The sequence below is a fragment of the Colobus angolensis genome, unplaced genomic scaffold, assembly GCF_000951035.1.
Source record: "Colobus angolensis palliatus isolate OR3802 unplaced genomic scaffold, Cang.pa_1.0 Scaffold18, whole genome shotgun sequence".
NCBI lineage: Eukaryota > Metazoa > Chordata > Mammalia > Primates > Cercopithecidae > Colobus > Colobus angolensis.
Window position 1 is genome coordinate 6,646,334 of NW_012114932.1, and position 16,418 is coordinate 6,662,751.

A 16,418-nucleotide genomic window follows, 5' to 3' on the forward strand; every position below is an offset into this window, starting at 1 on the left:
CCTCACCAAGGCAAGCAGAAATCCCCCGTACCTCCATGCCGCCAGGCTCCGTCTTCCAAAGCACTGGAGTGTGGGAAGGGGTTGCCTCAGTCCAGTTAAACCCATTTTTTTAGAAAACCATTTTTGCCACTTTCTTTTAAGAGCTAAAGAATCCTCCAATTTACTCAACTCTAAAAAAAACCTTAACACCCAAACAGTAGCATCTGGACATAAATTTAACTTGATTTCAGAGTTTTCTCTAAGAATAGCTGGTGAATGTTGCTTTACGCGTTGGAGAATTTCCTAAGCTAAGAGAGTCCAAAGATAAGGATGATTTCACTTCCAGGAAACAAAAGTGCCATTTAGTTCCCTAAATGGCAGATCCCAGGTAACAGTACAAAACAAGTCTCTCTTTACAAAGCCCCTGCTGTGGTAGTTGAAATAAACAGTCTATGTGTTAGAGTTGGAAATTCTATTGTTACACAGGTATCTTGCTGAAATGGGTTCTGACCTCTACAAAGAGTTCTCAAGAATGAAACGCATGCTGTTCCTTTAATGTTGTTTTTGCTCCTGCAAATGACATCCTATTACACCCACGGATGCTTAACTACTAAGTTAAAACAACTACATGGCAATTTTGATCACTCCAAAGTCCCCTCACTGTTTTGTGGTTTTATGTAATTCGCATATTGTGTACAAAAAGACTTGACCTGGAGCCGGCAGCAAGAAATGTGTAATTAGAAACACTTCCCGAGGAAATGAGGTGACAAGTGAAGGCCTGAGGATTTCTGAGGGAGCCTGGAGCTGCAGATATTCATTATGGGTACTTGAGAGGCACAGCTGCCCCTGCTGAAAGCCATGTCAAATGCCGTCCGCTGGATGCCAGCGCGGAGACCAGCCCAGAGCCAGAGATGGTGACTATGGCAACATGCCGCTCCATTTTTAAATTTTTCATTGCTTAAAAGGAAATTGCTTAGGCTTTTTCTCTTTTTTTTTCCTTTTTCTCCCTACCAATTTCAGAGTTTGTACCAGACTAAATGTTAGCCTCCAGGTCTAACATTTCCTGGGTAATTAGTGACTAGCTGGGTGAAGTGCTTTTGGCCTTACCTCCAGCCTTGGCAACTCCAGCCAGTTATTAATTGCTGCACTGGGAAACACTTCCCAATCAAGCTATTATTTAATCAAAATAAAAGAAAATGAACTATGATTGCTGTCAACAGCAATGATCAACTCTCCGTAGGAGTCTACATGGGAACTGTGGAGGTTCTCACTGGGAGAAGTGTTCCTTGGGGTCAGATAAGCAGGGCAACGTGAAGCTGCGTGGAGTACCCCTGGGAACTGGTTCTCATGGGAGGAGAGAATGTGAACCGGCAGGAAGACCCAGAAAGATGACACGCACCCTGTCCTAGATCTCGGTCATTCATGGTCAATATAACCTGTAACTTTGATGTTAAGTCGGTGCCCCAAATGCTGCTGTAGGAGTGTCTGAAGGGGAAAACACAGTCCACAGAAGCATTTGGGCCACTTCCGTCAGCAGTAAATAGTAAAACCTGTAACTACCGTAATAACCACACTTCCTGAGTACCCCCAATGTGCCAGGCAGGCACCGTGCCCCCAGGTTTGTACTCAGATCTCAAGAGATCCCCACATTGCCACTGTGGGGAGAGTACAATCACGATCCCTCTTTCACAAGGACACTGAGACTCAGAGAGAGGAACTTGGCCAAGACCCACCACACCCTGGTGTGAATAGCAGAGCCAAGGCTTGAATTCTAGTCTCTGCATCAAGTATTTGCTTTTTATTTCAAGTGACAATATAAACATAACATAAAAGTAACCATATTAACCATTTTTAAGTGGATAGTTCTGTGGCAGTAAGTACATTCACATTGTATGCAACCATCACCACCAACCATCTCTGGAGCTTTTTCATATCTCCAGCTGAAACTTTGTACCCATTAAACACTAACTCCCCATTCCCTCCTTCCCCAAGCCCTTGGCAACCACTATTCTGTCCCTAAGAGCATGATGATTCCATGGGCCTCACTTGAGTGAATCACACACTATTTGTCCTTTGGTGACTGGCTTATTTCACTGTGCGTAACATCCTCAGGGTTCATCCACGTTGTAGTATGAGTCAGAATTGCCTTCCTACTTCGGGCTGAATTGCATTCCATCGTTTGTATACACCATATTTTGTTTATCCATTCATCTGTGGATGGACATTTGGGTTGTGCCCATGTTTTGGCTGTTGTGAATCATGCTGCTACGTTTACTTCTTCTTTTTTTTTTTTTTTTGAGATTGAGTTTTGCTCTTGTCATCCAGGCTGGAGTGCAGTGGCGCGATCTTGGTTCACTGCAAGCTCTGCCTTCTGGGCTCCAGCGATTCTCCTGTCTCAGCCTCCCGAGTAGCTGGGATTACAGATGCCCATCACCACGCCCAGCTAATTTTTTGTATTTTTGGTAGAGGCGGGATTTCATCATGTTGGCCAGGCTGATCTTGAACTCCCGACTTCAGGTGATCCACCTGCCTCGGCCTCCCAAATTGCTGGGATTACAGGCATGAGCCACGGTGCCTGGCCACTACATTTAACTCTTAACCTTTACTGAGATTCATTGCACCTAGGAGCAGTTGCTCTTCAAGGATAACACATAGCTCACTGACTGCCTGTCACACCCCAACCTCAGAGAATCAGAGACTACCATGGGGCCCATCAGGCCACTAGGCCAGGTGCCACTCCTCTGGCAGGGAGAGAGGTGCCTGTGGCCACTGACCTCATAGGGTTCCACCACTCCACACTGGCACGTCGCGGGAGGAATTTCAGTGTTCAATTCCAGGCTGTTTCTCTGAGTCTTAGGTTCTGGGATAAACAAGTTCCTTCAAGTCCAAATGGCTCAGATTCGACTTTATGCTAGATTCCACACCTGGAATCCTGCTCTGGGACTGCAGTCTCATCGTCCAGCTCCCTCAGGCTTCTTCTGAGCTGGTGGGTCTCAGCAGGGATGGGGGCAAGTGGCACTCCACACCCAGGGGACACCACCCACAGGAAGCTTTGTGGACATGTGAGGGGCATATGTGGTTGTCATAATGGTTGGGGGACACTGTTAATACTTATGTGAGGCCAGGGACTCAGGTGACCTGCAGTGTGTGAGGCAGTCACCCACAACAAAGAATTGTCCTGCATCCTGAACTAATTTCAAAAAACCCATTAACATTTGTCTCCTAAACTTTGTGACCTGAGTGCCACCTGCCTCCCCAGTTCCTCTCCCTCCACTCTCATGCTTAAAGATAAGCTGTTTTTGGGCCAGGCGCAGTGGCTCACGCCCGTAATCCCAGCACTTTGGGAGGCCAAGGCAGGCGGATTCACAAGGTCAGGAGTTAGAGACCAGCCTGATCAACATGGTGAAACTCTGTCTCTACTAAAAATACAAAAATTAGCCATGGTGGCACGCACCTGTAATTCTAGCTACTCAGGAGGCTAAGGCAGGAGAATCGCTTTAACCTGGGAGGCGGAGGTTGCAGTGAGCTGAGGTCATGCCATTGCACTCCAGCCTGGGCAACAGAGTGAGATTCCGTCTTTAAAAAAAAAAAAAAAGCCTACTGTTTTCTCTGTCTAGAATGCCTATTTTTCCCCTTTGTCTGGTATGTGAGGGATTCTTTCTTTCTTTTTTCTCTTTTTTGGAGACAGAGTCTCGTCCTGTCACCCAGGCTGGAGTGCAGTGGCATGATCTCAGTTCACTGTAACCTCTGCCTCCCAGGTCCAAGTGATTCCCCTGCTTCAGCCTCCTGAGTAGCTGGGATTACAGGCACGCACTACCACACCCAGCTAATTTTTGTATTTTTAGTAGAGATGGGGTTTCACCATATTGGCCTGGTTGGTCTTGAACTCCTGACCTCAAGTGATCCACCCATCTCAGCCTCCCAAAGTGCTGGGATTACAGGCGTGAGCCACTGCGCCCGATGGGATTCTTTCTTTAAGGCTCAGATTAAATGTACCTATGTATGAGACTTCCCCAGAACTTCCCAGTAGCATGTGTCCGTCCCTAAATGGCACTTCGTAGCTCTTGGTATGTTCATGCATTTCAGAAACACTTTTTTCTTTCTGAGTACCTACTGTGTGCCAGGCACTAGGGTAGGCTAAGAATTTAAAGATGAGGCTGGGCGCGGTGGCTCAAGCCTGTAATCCCAGCACTTTGGGAGGCCGAGACGGGCGGATCACAAGGTCAGGAGATTGAGACCATCCTGGCTAACACGGTGAAACCCCGTCTCTACTAAAAATTACAAAAAAACTAGCCGGGCGAGGTGGCGGGCGCCTGTAGTCCCAGCTACTTGGGAGGCTGAGGCAGGAGAATGGCGTGAACCCGAAAGGCGGAGCTTGCAGTGAGCTGAGATCCGGCCACTGCACTCCAGTTTGGGTGACAGAGCGAGACTCCGTCTCAAAAAAAAAAAAAAAAGAATTTAAAGATGAATAAGACAGAGTCCTTGTCCTCAAGGAATTCCCAGGAGAGTCAGAGACAGACAGTGATCATCATGCAAGGCAACAAGTGCCAAAGAGAGGAGGACCGCAGTGTGGGAGCCGAGGAGCCATGAAGGAGCCCTGGGATTCTTGGAAGACTCCACTGGGAAGAGGTGGTTTTAATTGGGTTTTGAAGAATCGAGAAGGAGAATCAGCCAAAGAAATGTGCCAAGATGCTGAGCTGAGCTAATTCCACAGGGCTACAGTGTAAGAGGCAGATCTAGGAAGGTGGGTCCAGGAAGGTGGGCAGGGCCACATCCTGACAAGCCCCTGCTGTTGATGAAGAGCAGGGAGCCTGTGTAGCCCTGGATTTCTTGGGATAATGCCTCCCAAGGCCCTGCTTGGGACATTAGATACTCATCAGCCTCCTGCCCATGGCAGTGGAGCAGGGGTTCCCTCCAAGTCCTGTCCCGGAACGGTTCTGTTCCCAGGGAGCATAGGAACTCGAACTTGTGGAGCAGCTACTTGACGTGCCAAACACTTGTGTTCTCTTCAGCAAGAGGATACTTGCTGGTGTGCCTGGGAGACTGTCCCAGGATAAATGGGGAGTGTCCTTCTAGAATGTTAATTTCACTCAAAGATTGGGGAGGGAAAATCAATTAGTGTAAATGGTAAATAATTTAAAACATTATTTTTATATTACATCAATAGTGGATATATTATGGGGCAGAATGCTAAAGTAATACACATTTTTCTTAATTTCATTTCTCATTTGAAAAGGTAACACAAGCTCATGATACTAAATTTAGAACGTATAAGAGTTTAGAATAGGCCGGGTGTGGTGGCTCACGCCTGTAATCCCAGCACTTTGGGAGGCCAAGGCGGGCGGATCATGAGGTCAGGAGGAGGAGTTCAAGATCAGCCTGGGCAATGTAGTGAAACCCCATCTCTACTAAAAATACAAAAATTAGCTGGGTGTGGTGGCATCCAGCTACTTGGGAGGCTGAAGCAGGAGAGTTGCTTGAACCTGGGAGGTGGAGGTTGCAGTGAGCCAAGACCGGGCCATTGCACTCCAGCCTGGGCTACACAGCGAGACCATCTCAAAACAAAACAAACAAAAAAGAGGCAAGGGAAAACCAGCTGATACAGTATAGTATGGAAGATCTCTTCGGATAGCAAATGGACAATATGGTATATCTTGTGACCCACTTCGAGGAATTTACCCTGCACATATACTAACACATAAAAATGAAGAGTATTCAGGATCATGTTAGTTGTAGTGTCATTAGTAATAGGAAAATATTGGAAATGGCCATCATAGGGCTGGTTAACAAATTCTGATAGATTCATATAATGAAATATTATGCAGTCTCGCTATGTTACCCATGTTGGACTTGAACTTCTGAGTTCACTGCAGCCTCAGCTTTCTAAGCTCAACTGATCCTCCCACCTTGGCCTTCCAAGTAGCTGGGATTACAGGCACTTACCACTGTGCCTGGTTGGAATAATCTATGATTGTGTTATGGAAAGATCTCCAAGATGTAGTGTCATCTGAAAAAAGCAATCTGTGGAGTAGTGCGTAAAAATTTTATGTTACCATTTGCATTTTTAAAAAAACCCCACATACATAGGTATTTACTTAGACTATATATAGAATATCTCTTGGAGGGTACCCAAGAAAGTAGAAATAGTGGTTGCCTCCGGGGAGTGAAGCTGAGTGGCTGGAGAACAGAAATGTAAATTTTGTGTGTGTGTGCGTGTGTGCGCGCGCGTGAGATGGAGTCTCGCTCTTTCTCCCAAGCTGGAGTGCAGTGGCGCCATCTCGACTCCCTGCAACCTCCGCCTGCCAGGTTCAAGGGATTCTCCTACCTCAGCCTCCCGAGTAGCTGGGATTACAGGTGTCTGCCATCACACCCAGCTAATTTTTTTGTATTTTTAGTAGAGATGGGGGTTTTACCATGTAGGTCAGGCTGATCTCGAACTCCTGACTTCAGGTCATCTATCCGCCTTGGCCTCCCAAAGTGCTGGGATTACACGCGTGAGCTACCGTGGCCAGCCTTCCTTGCCTCTTAAGTCTATATTACAGTAAACAATAGTATTTTCCCAATCTTTCTGACCTTTGTCAATCTGATAGGTGAAAGCTGTGTCTCATTAGAGTCTGTTTGCTCTTCCTGTATTATGAAAGAGGTGGAGTCTCTCTTTTTATATTCAAGGGGCCTTTGTGTTTCACATTCTGGGAACTGATTCTTCATCTCATTCACCTGTTTTTCTATTGTGTTACTAGCTTTTTCTTATCAGTATTTAGAATTTCTTTAAATATTAAGGGAAGGCATTTTTGTGATATGAATTGCAAATACTTCCCACCAATAATGTTTCTCTTTTGATTTTGTTTTTCTGCCCCATATAATTATTTCTGTTTCTTTTTGTAGCTGAATTTGTTTTTCTAGCTTCTGAGTTCTATGTTATACTTAGAAAGGCTGCTTCTTTATCTGAGGTGATTAAAAAATATGCTCATTAGTTCATTACATCAAAAGTTTACTAAGCCCTGACTCTATGCCAAGCACTGTCTGGGTGCTGGGATTGCCAGGCTGAACCAAACAAACCACGAGTACATGTTTTAAGGGTTTTTTGTTTGTTTGTTTGTTTTTTGAGACGGAGTCTTGCTCTGTTGCCAGGCTGGAGTGGAGTAGCTGGGACTACAGGCACACGCCACCACGCCTGGCTAATTTTTTTAAAATTTTATTTACTTATTTATTTGTTTGTATTTTAGTAGAGATGAGATTTCACCATGTTGCCCAGGCTGATCTCGAACTCCTGAGCTCAGGCAATCTGCCCGCCTCAGCCTCCCAAGGTGCTAGGATTACAGGCGTGAGCTACTGCACCCAGCCGACCCCTGTTGTTTTATCTGCCCCACAGCTCCCTTCTGAGAATTCCCCACCACGCACCATCCATCCGCTTCCCAGCAGGAATACCAATTAGCTGAGACCCCGCCCACTTATGGGTCCAGGGCCTGCTCAATACAGACTTTGCCAATCACAGCCTTTCTTTGTAAATCTGAAACAGAAACCCAGAGGGTCCAATGTCTGTCAATTACAAAAGTGGGAATCCATCAGGGTCCACACTTCCTGCCCCATGGGCCAGAGAAGCAGAGGAACCTAATCTGCAGAGGTAGCCTGAATTAGGCATAGGGAGAAAGTCGGGGGGCAAGAAAAAAAGAGTTCCCACGGGTTCATGTCCGTGTTTGTCAGGTGTGCCGGGGCTCAGGCTGTACTCCCATCTCAGTGTTCCTTGAGACCCTCCTACATCCTTCAGTTCTCCTGAAGCTTTCACTTAGGTTTCTGTCACCTGCAATCAGAGTCCTAGAAAGTAGCTGAGATGTCCCCCATCCTGGATGGATTTGTCTCTGATGCCTTCTCTCTCTCTTTTGTTTTTTAATTTTTTTTGAGACGGAGACTCACTCTGACACCGAGGCTGAAGTGCAGTGATGCGATCTCGGTTCGCTGCAACCTCCACTTCCCAGGTTCAAGTGATTCTCCTGCCTCAGCCTCCCGAGTAGCTGGGACTACAGGCGCATGCCACCATTCGTGGTTGATTTTTGTGTTTTTAGTAGAGACAGAGTTTCACCATGTTCCCATGCTGGTCTTGAACTCCTGATCTCTAGTGGGAGGCCTGCCTCGGCCTCCCAAAGTGCTAGGATTACAGGTGTGAGCCATCGCGTTCAGCCTCCAAAGTCTTCTCTTAGGTATATCACAAAAGTGGGCCAGGAGGCTGGTTCAGCAGCTGAATGGTGTCCCAGAGGGCAAATGGAGTGTGATTATGGACAAGGTCCGGGGCTCCAGGGGCCGGCATTCTCAGCCACTCACTGTTGGAGGCTGTGTCACCAAACTGGAAGACTGTCAGTACAAACTCAAAGCCTGCTTCTCTTTCAGTCTGATACATACAAGTGAAATTCTGATATTTACAAAATGAGAACTTCTTACCCTCTTCACTGGGCACTCCCGTATAAGGGTGTGGAACAGGAACTCGGGCCCAAATTTAGGCAGCGTTTTACCCTCAAATCTGTTCTTTCCCGCCTAGGACGCTTTTGGTTCTTTCCAGAGTTACAGCTGCCCCCTAGACTGGAGATCTGGAAATCAGGTTTTCCTCATAATGTCTCTGGTACTTGACCCTTCTTTTCCATTCTCACTGCCAAGTCCAGGTTTTATTGTCTCGGGCCTGAATTGTTGTAATAGAGTCCTAAGTTAATGCCTCTGCACAGCCTGAAATGCCATGTCACATGTAAACTAGAACCTAAATTCAAATACTGCCCTCTCTGTGGGGCTTCTCTGTCCCCAGGAGTCACGGTCCGTAGTCACTAACATCTCAGACGTTAACTATCCAGGGATCAGCCACGTGACCTGAGGCTTAACTCCATGGAGTTCAGTTTCTTCATCTGTCAGATGGAATAAACAGCAGGGTTGTGGTGAGAATTCAGTGAAACTGTGTATACAGAAATGGCCACCTGCTGGGCACGGTGGCTCATTCCTATAACCCCAGCACTTTGGGAGGCCCCGGTGGGAGGGTAGCTTGAAGCCAGGAGTTCAAGACCAGCCTGGGTCACCAGGTTGGGTCAATATTAGCAAGACCCTTGTCTCTACAAAAATTTTAAAACTAGCCAGGCACAGGGCACAGTGGCTCACGCCTGTAATCCCAGCACTTTGGGAGGCAGAGGCAGACAGATCACTTGAGGTCAGGAGTTCAAGGCCAGCCTGGCTAACATGGTAAAAAATACTCTACTAAAAATACAAATACAAAATACAAATCTCTACTAAAAATACAAAGATTAGCTGGGCATGGTGGCGGGCACCTGTAATCCCAGCTACTCAGGAGGCTGAGGCAGGAGAATCTCTTTGAAGAAAGCAGAGGTTGCTATGAGCCGAGATTGCACCACTGAACTCCAGCCTGGGTGGCAGAGGGAGACCCTGTCTCAAAAAACAGACAAACAAAAAACAACAACAACAATTTAAAGTTAGCTGGGCATGGTGGCGGGTGCCTATAATCCCACCTACTCAGGAGACTGAGGCAAGAGAATTGCTTGAACCTGGGAGGCAGAGGTTGCAGCGAGCCAAGATTGCACAATGCCACTGCACTCCAGCCTGGGTGACAGAGCAAAACTCCATCTCAAAAAAATAAAAAAATAAAACTAGCCAGGCATGATGATACACACCTGTAGTCTCAGCTATTTGGGAGGCTGAGGCAGGAGGACCACTTGAGCCCAGGAGTTAGAGGCTGCACTGAGCCATGATCACACCACTGCACTCCAACCTGGGCAACAGAACAAGACTCTGTCTCTAAAAGAAAAAAAAAAAAAAAGAAGAAGAAATGACCATTTCAGGGCTTGCACATAAATGGTAACCCACCCTTGTCCCCTTTGCTCACTTTGTCTTATTTTCTTAGCAGGCTGTTAACTCTTTGAAACCTGGAAACTTGGCCAGGCGCGGTGGCTGAAGCCTGTAATCTCAGCACTTTGGGAGGCTGAGGCGGGCGGATCACGAGGTCAGGAGATCGAGACCATCCTAGCTAACACGTGAAACCCCATCTCTATTAAAAATACAAAAAAATTAGCCGGGCGTGGTGGCAGGCGCCTGTAGTCCTAGCTACTTGGGAGGCTGAGGCAGGAGAATGACGTGAACCCGGGAGGCAGAGCTTGCAGTGAGCCAAGATCGCGGCACTGGATTCCAGCCTGGGCTACAGAGTGAGACTCCGTCTCAAAAAAAAAAAAAAAAAAAAACCTGGAACCTTGCCTTGCCCTTAGTGCCTAGCAGACAGCATGGCACAGAGTAGGCACTCAATGAATGTCAGATGAATAAATACATAAATGGAGGAATGAATCAGAAAAACCTTTTCCACTCCTTTAGACTTTCTCCTCAATCCTTTATGCATATTTTCCAAACTAATGACTTTTCATTTCGACTTTCGACAAACGTATTACTTATTGTTTAAAAATGATCTATGCTTCTCTAGTACCTATAGGTTCAACTTTTAAATTTTAGATTCGAGGCCCTGGTAATCTGGCCTGAGACACAGTTTTTCAACTCATCTGTTATTCACCACTACAACCTTTTAATCTAGTTGTCCTGGCACGTCCATTCATTATTGTCAGCTACCTCCAAAAAGCCCTTTCCCTTTTTCTTTTTTTTTGTTTTTTTTTGAGATGTAGTCTCACTTTATCACCCAGGCTGGAGTGCAGTGGCGCATTCCTGGCTCACTGCAACCTCTGCCTCCTGGGTTCAAGCAATTTTCCTGCCTCAGCTTCCTGAGTAGCTGGGATTACAGGCACGCGCCACCATGCCCAGCTAATTTTTGTATTTTTTGGAGAGACAAGGTTTCACCATGTTGGCCAGGCTGGTCTTGAACTCCTGACGTCGTGATCCACCTGCCTTGGCCTCCCAAAGTGCTGGGATTACAGGCATGAACCACCACGCCCCGCCCTTTTTTTCTTTTTTTTTTAAAGACAGGATCTCACTCTGTCACCCAGACTGTAATGCAGTGGTACAATCATGGCTCACTGCAGCCTCAAACTCCTGGGCTTCATTGATTCTCCGGCATCAGCTTCCAGTGTAACTGGGACTATAGGTAAGTGCCACAATTACACCCAGCTAATTTTTTCAATTTTTCTTTTTTAGAGACAGGGGTCTTGCTCTGTTGCCCAGGCTGGTCTCAAACTCGTGGCCTCAAGTTATCCTCCCACATCACCTCCCCAAAGTGCTAGGATTACAGGTGTGAGCCACTGCGCCCAGCCCCTTTTCCTTTCTCATCCGTATCTTTGCACCAGCATCCATCCTCAGGCCGCCTGCCAAGGGCATTTTCCTTCTCCTCTCTTCCCAGCCATGTCCTACCATCTGTGGCAGAGAAAGCTAGTTATCTCTCAATATTCCTAAAGAAATGTAAAAAAAGTCCCCAATAATTCTATCACGTAACATCTGGGCATATTTTCTTCCAAGATTTATTTCCATACATTTAAAATAAAATTCCAAAAAGTGTTAATTGGGAAGAAGTTCCTATCAGGACCATGCACGTATTTCTATTTAGAGAAACAAAAAGAAGCAAGTAAAAATCACCATAACCCTACTAGCCAGTGTTTTTTTGTTTTTTTGTTTGTTTGTTTGTTTTGAGATGGAGTCTCACTCTGTCGCCCAGGCTGGAGTGCAGTGACGAGATCTCGGCTCACTGCCAGCTCTGCCTCCTGGATTCATGCCATTCTCCTGCCTCAGCCTCGAGAGTAGCTGGAACTACAGGCGCCCGCCACCACGCCCGACTAATTTTTTGTATTTTTAGTAGAGACGGGGTTTCACAGTGTTAGCCAGGATGGTCTTGATCTCCTGATCTCATGATCCACCCGCCTTGGCTTCCCAAAGTGTTGGGATTACAGGCATGAACCACCGCACCCAGCCTAGCCGGTGTTTTAACCTTTTGGTTATATATAGCCTTTCAACACATACGAGTATTTAGAACAATTTCATTCTTCTTTTTTATTTTTTTTACAAAGTTGAGATATTGTGGTGATCAACCTAGTTTCTGTTCTATTTGGTTGGCATTGTTTCAAAAACATTGTTTCACATCATTAAGAAAGCTTGGTAAAAATGATTTTTTTTTTTTTTTTTGAGATGGAATCTCGCTTCTTTGCCCAGGCTGGAGTGCAATGGTGCAATCTTGGCTCACTGCAACCTCTGCCTCCCGGGTTCAAGCAATTCTCCTGCTTCAGCCTCCCCAGTAGCTGGGATTACAGGTATGTGCCACCACGCCCAACTAATTTTTGTACTTTTAGTAAAAAGATGGCGTTTCACCCTGTTGGCCAGGCTGGTCTCAAACAAGTGATCCACCCACCTCGGTCTCCCAAAGTGCCGGAATTACAAGCATGAGCCACCGCGCCCGGCCAGAAATGATTATTTTTAATGGAAACACAATATCCCATTGTTTGAGTAAACCATAATTTACTTATCTTCTCATTGTTCCACATTTAGGGTTTCTTTTTTCAGGTTTTCTTTATTTTAAACAATGCTGCAATGAATGTTTGTGCATAAATCTTTGACCTTGTTTCTCAATAGCTCCTTAGAATTTTTATAGTAATCACATTTCTTGAGTACTCACCATGTTCCAAGCATTTTTTTTTTTTTTTTGAGACAGGGTGTTGCTCTGTTGCCCAGGCTGGAGTGCAGTGGTACGATCATAGCTCATGCCATCTCAAACTCCTGGCCCCAAGCAGTCCTCCCACGTCAGCCTCCCAAAGCTCCGAGATTACAAATGTGAGGCACTGTGCCCGGCCTCCAAGCGACTGCCCTAAATTTTCATAACACTGCCATCAGGGAGGTATTATCATTCCCATTGCACAGATGACAAAACTGAAGCACAAGTAAGTAGAGGAATATGCTCAAAGTGCTCAAAACCATGAGAGTGAGGCCAAAATGTAACCTGGTTCAGTCTGCCTCCAAAGCTCATGCTGTCAATCATGAACTGTTCGAGGCTCCTGACATGTATTGCCAAATGACTTCTGGAATGGTTGTTCCGATTTATGCTACACCAACAGTGTAAGAACGCCCATCACTCTCACTTCTAGTAATTGCTAGACATTTGCTCTCACCTTCTGTGCGCTGTCTCTTCCTGTAGTTTGCTCGTCTACATGGGCAGCGAAGGTTACCATGGCCCACTAACTAGCCCAGCTGAACTGCCCAGTGGCAGGGCAAGTGGTGGTGTTTCCCCCAGAACCTGGCCACATCCATCCCACTCTGATAGGAGAATATCTAAACAAATGCAATCACTGTAAAACAGTGCTGTTATCCTGGGAAACAGAGAGCCCTGTAGGCGGGACTGCCTCCTGCCCTGCCTGTCTGTGCAGAGTCTAGAGGAGCCAGCATCCGGAGGTTCATGCACACAGGCCATCTGTAAGTTGTGTGTTTATGAGCTGTAATTACACTAGGGGTGGTTTCTTCATTGTCCCTGAGCTGGTTATTCATGCATCTCAGTGCGATTTCAAAGAATATAAAACCAGGTTAATTTCAAAGAAAATAAAATCATGAGTTTGCTATGATTTAAGAATAAAGGTAATATAGCAAAGAAGATTCATTCGTTTCCTTTGAAATGCCAATATCACATAAATTCTGCAGTTGGATCAGAAGTGGTATTCTGGGCATGAACGATCCCTTTTTGGAAGATTGAGGACAGCTCATGGAAGCATCTGAAATGTATTTTCCTAACACAGTTTTGATGCCAGGTTTCTTCCAGGGTAGTTAATGCCTTCAGCAGCATGACATAAGAAATATATATTTGGTCTCTGCCCCCAGTTTCTGGCACAGAGCTCCTAAAACACTCGTAATTTCCAGGCTGCTATGGGTGCTAGGAACATCCTTTGTTCTAATATTTGGTCTTTAATCCTGGTTCCTGACACAGAGCTCCTGGATTCCTTGTAATTTCCTGTGTTATAGAAGTGTCTTTTGTTCTAACGAGACAACTCCTGATGGGCCCCTGAGTAGCTTCAGGAAGGGGATGGTCACCACAAAGACCAAGCCATGACTAGAAGCTTGGAACTTTCTGCCCTGGCTCCCATCCTCCGGGAAGGAGATTGAGTTAATAATTAATCATGGTTACGTGAAGAAGATTCCATAAAATTCCCTAAAATTCAGGCAGGGCGCAGTGGCTCACGCCTGTAATCCCAGCACTTTGGGAGGCTGAGGAGGGCGGATCACTTGAGGTCAGGAGTTCCAGATCAGCCTGGGCAACATGGTGAAACCCCATCTCTACTAAAAATACAAAAATCAGCCAGGCGTGATGGTGCACGCCTGTAGTCCCAGCACTCTGGGAGGCTGAGGTGGGCGGGTCACTTGAGGCCAGGAGTTTGAGGCCAGTCTGGGCAACATGGTGAAACCCTATCTCTAACAAAATTAGCCAGGCATTGTGGTGCACGCCTATAGTCCCAGCTACTCGGGAGGCTGAGGCAGGGGAATCACTTGAACCTGGGAGACGGAGGTTGCAGAGAGCCGAGATTGCATCCAGCCTGGGTGACAGAGTGAGACTCCGTCTCAAAAACAAAAAAAACAAACCAACCCCAGCATTCGGAGGGCAGAGGGCTTCCCTGTGGGTGAACGTGTGCACATGCTGGGATGGTGGCACCCCCAACTCCTCTAGGACAGGCACTCTTAAGCTTGGGACCCTTCCAGAGCTTGCCCCCTGTGCCTCTTCACCTGGCTGTTCTCAGTGTCCTTCATCATCTCCTTTCTAATAAACCTGTCAACAGAAGTGTTTCCTTGTGTTCTGTGAGCTATCATAGCAAATGATCGAATCCTGGGAGGCCCCGATTTGTAGCCAAGTTGGACAGAAGCGTGGGCAACTTCAGGATCCACTGCCTGCAATTGGCATCTGAAGTGGCGGGCAGTCTTGTGGGACAGGGCCCTTTGCTTGTGAGATTTGACCCTCACTCCCGGGAGATAGCGTCAGAATTGAGCTGACTTGGAGGATACCCAGCGGGTGTCTGAGAGTCCGAGCATTGATTGATGTAGGAAATTCCCCACACATATTTGGTGTCAGAAGCGTTCCGTGTGAGTAGAAAAACAGCTTTTCACATTTAACAGGGTATCTTGGCCAGGGACAGTGGCTCACACCTGTAACCCCCACACTTTGGAAGACCAAGGTAGGAGGATGGCTTGAGGCCAAGAATTCGAGACCAGCCTGGGCAACAGAGCGAGACCCCTGTCGCTACAAACATACAAAAATTAGCCAGGTATGGTGGTGCACACCTGTATTCCCAGCTGCTTGAGGGGGTGAGGTGGGAGGATGGCTTGAGCTCAGGAGTTCAAGGCTGCAGTGAGCCATGATGCTGCTATTGTACTCCAGCCTGGGTGACAGAGTGACACCCCATCTCAAAACTAAGAATAAAAATTAAAAATGTCACAGGACGTCTGCTGCTCGCTTGCTGAGCAGCGTGGTCCTCTGGGGTTCCGTGTTGATAGCAGGCCTCTGAATCATGGTAATAGCCACCACTCACGAGCACCCACCGTGTACTCAACACTTGCTAGGAGTTTTATGCAAGCCTTGTTTCTAATCTGCATCATAACCATGTGAGGTAGATAGGATTTGCTCTAGCCTGCAGAGGTAGCAGCTGAAACCCAGAGGTCCCAGAGCTAGTGATAACTCGGATGGGCAAACCCAAGCCGCACCCTTGTGCTGCACAGGACACTCTTTTGGAGAGTTTATTGAATGGGCCATTCCATTCCCCATGCCTCTCCCTTCTCCTCCATGACTGGCTGAGCTGCAAGGAAGGGAGACTTGATAACTCAGAGGGAAGTTGAAGAATAAATGCATTTGCACTATTGTCTTTGGATATATACTCTAAAAAGACAGTGGAGATGAGGAAGGGTTATCTGGAACACCGACACTTCTTCCCAGACTGACGAGATATTTCATCCATTCTTGGCTTGGAACTGTTGTCCTTGATAAGTGAGGAACACGTGTCTATGACCATCCCTACAGTCCCAAGGGCATGCCCTGTCGCCTGTTTCTCTCGGCTTCTCACACAAGTTATAAAAGCTGGAAGGAACTGCAGTAAAATAGCGCTCTTCCTCTTTCTTCCACATAGTGTCAGAGGTCCAGAGACAAACGGAATCCTGTCTGGGCCTATGGTAGGACACTATCAGGGGCTGCTTGTGCCAATCATTGAGGGAAGGGCAGGTTCTCAGGCAGGAAGAGGAGACTTGAAGGACAGAACTTTGGCAGGAAGTAGCAGGGACACCATGTCCCCTTGGCATTTTGTGTGGGGAGAAGAGGGTGCCCTAGATGGCTGGCTCTGGGGATAAAAGTTGAAAAAGCCTCTACTCTAGGGGGTAGGCTGGGGACCAGTTGAACTCTATGCATACACCTTTTTTTTTTTTTTCTGAGACAGAGTCTTACTCTGTCACCCAGGCTGGAGTGCAGTGGTGTGATCTAGGCCCACTCCAACCTCCGCCTCCCAGGT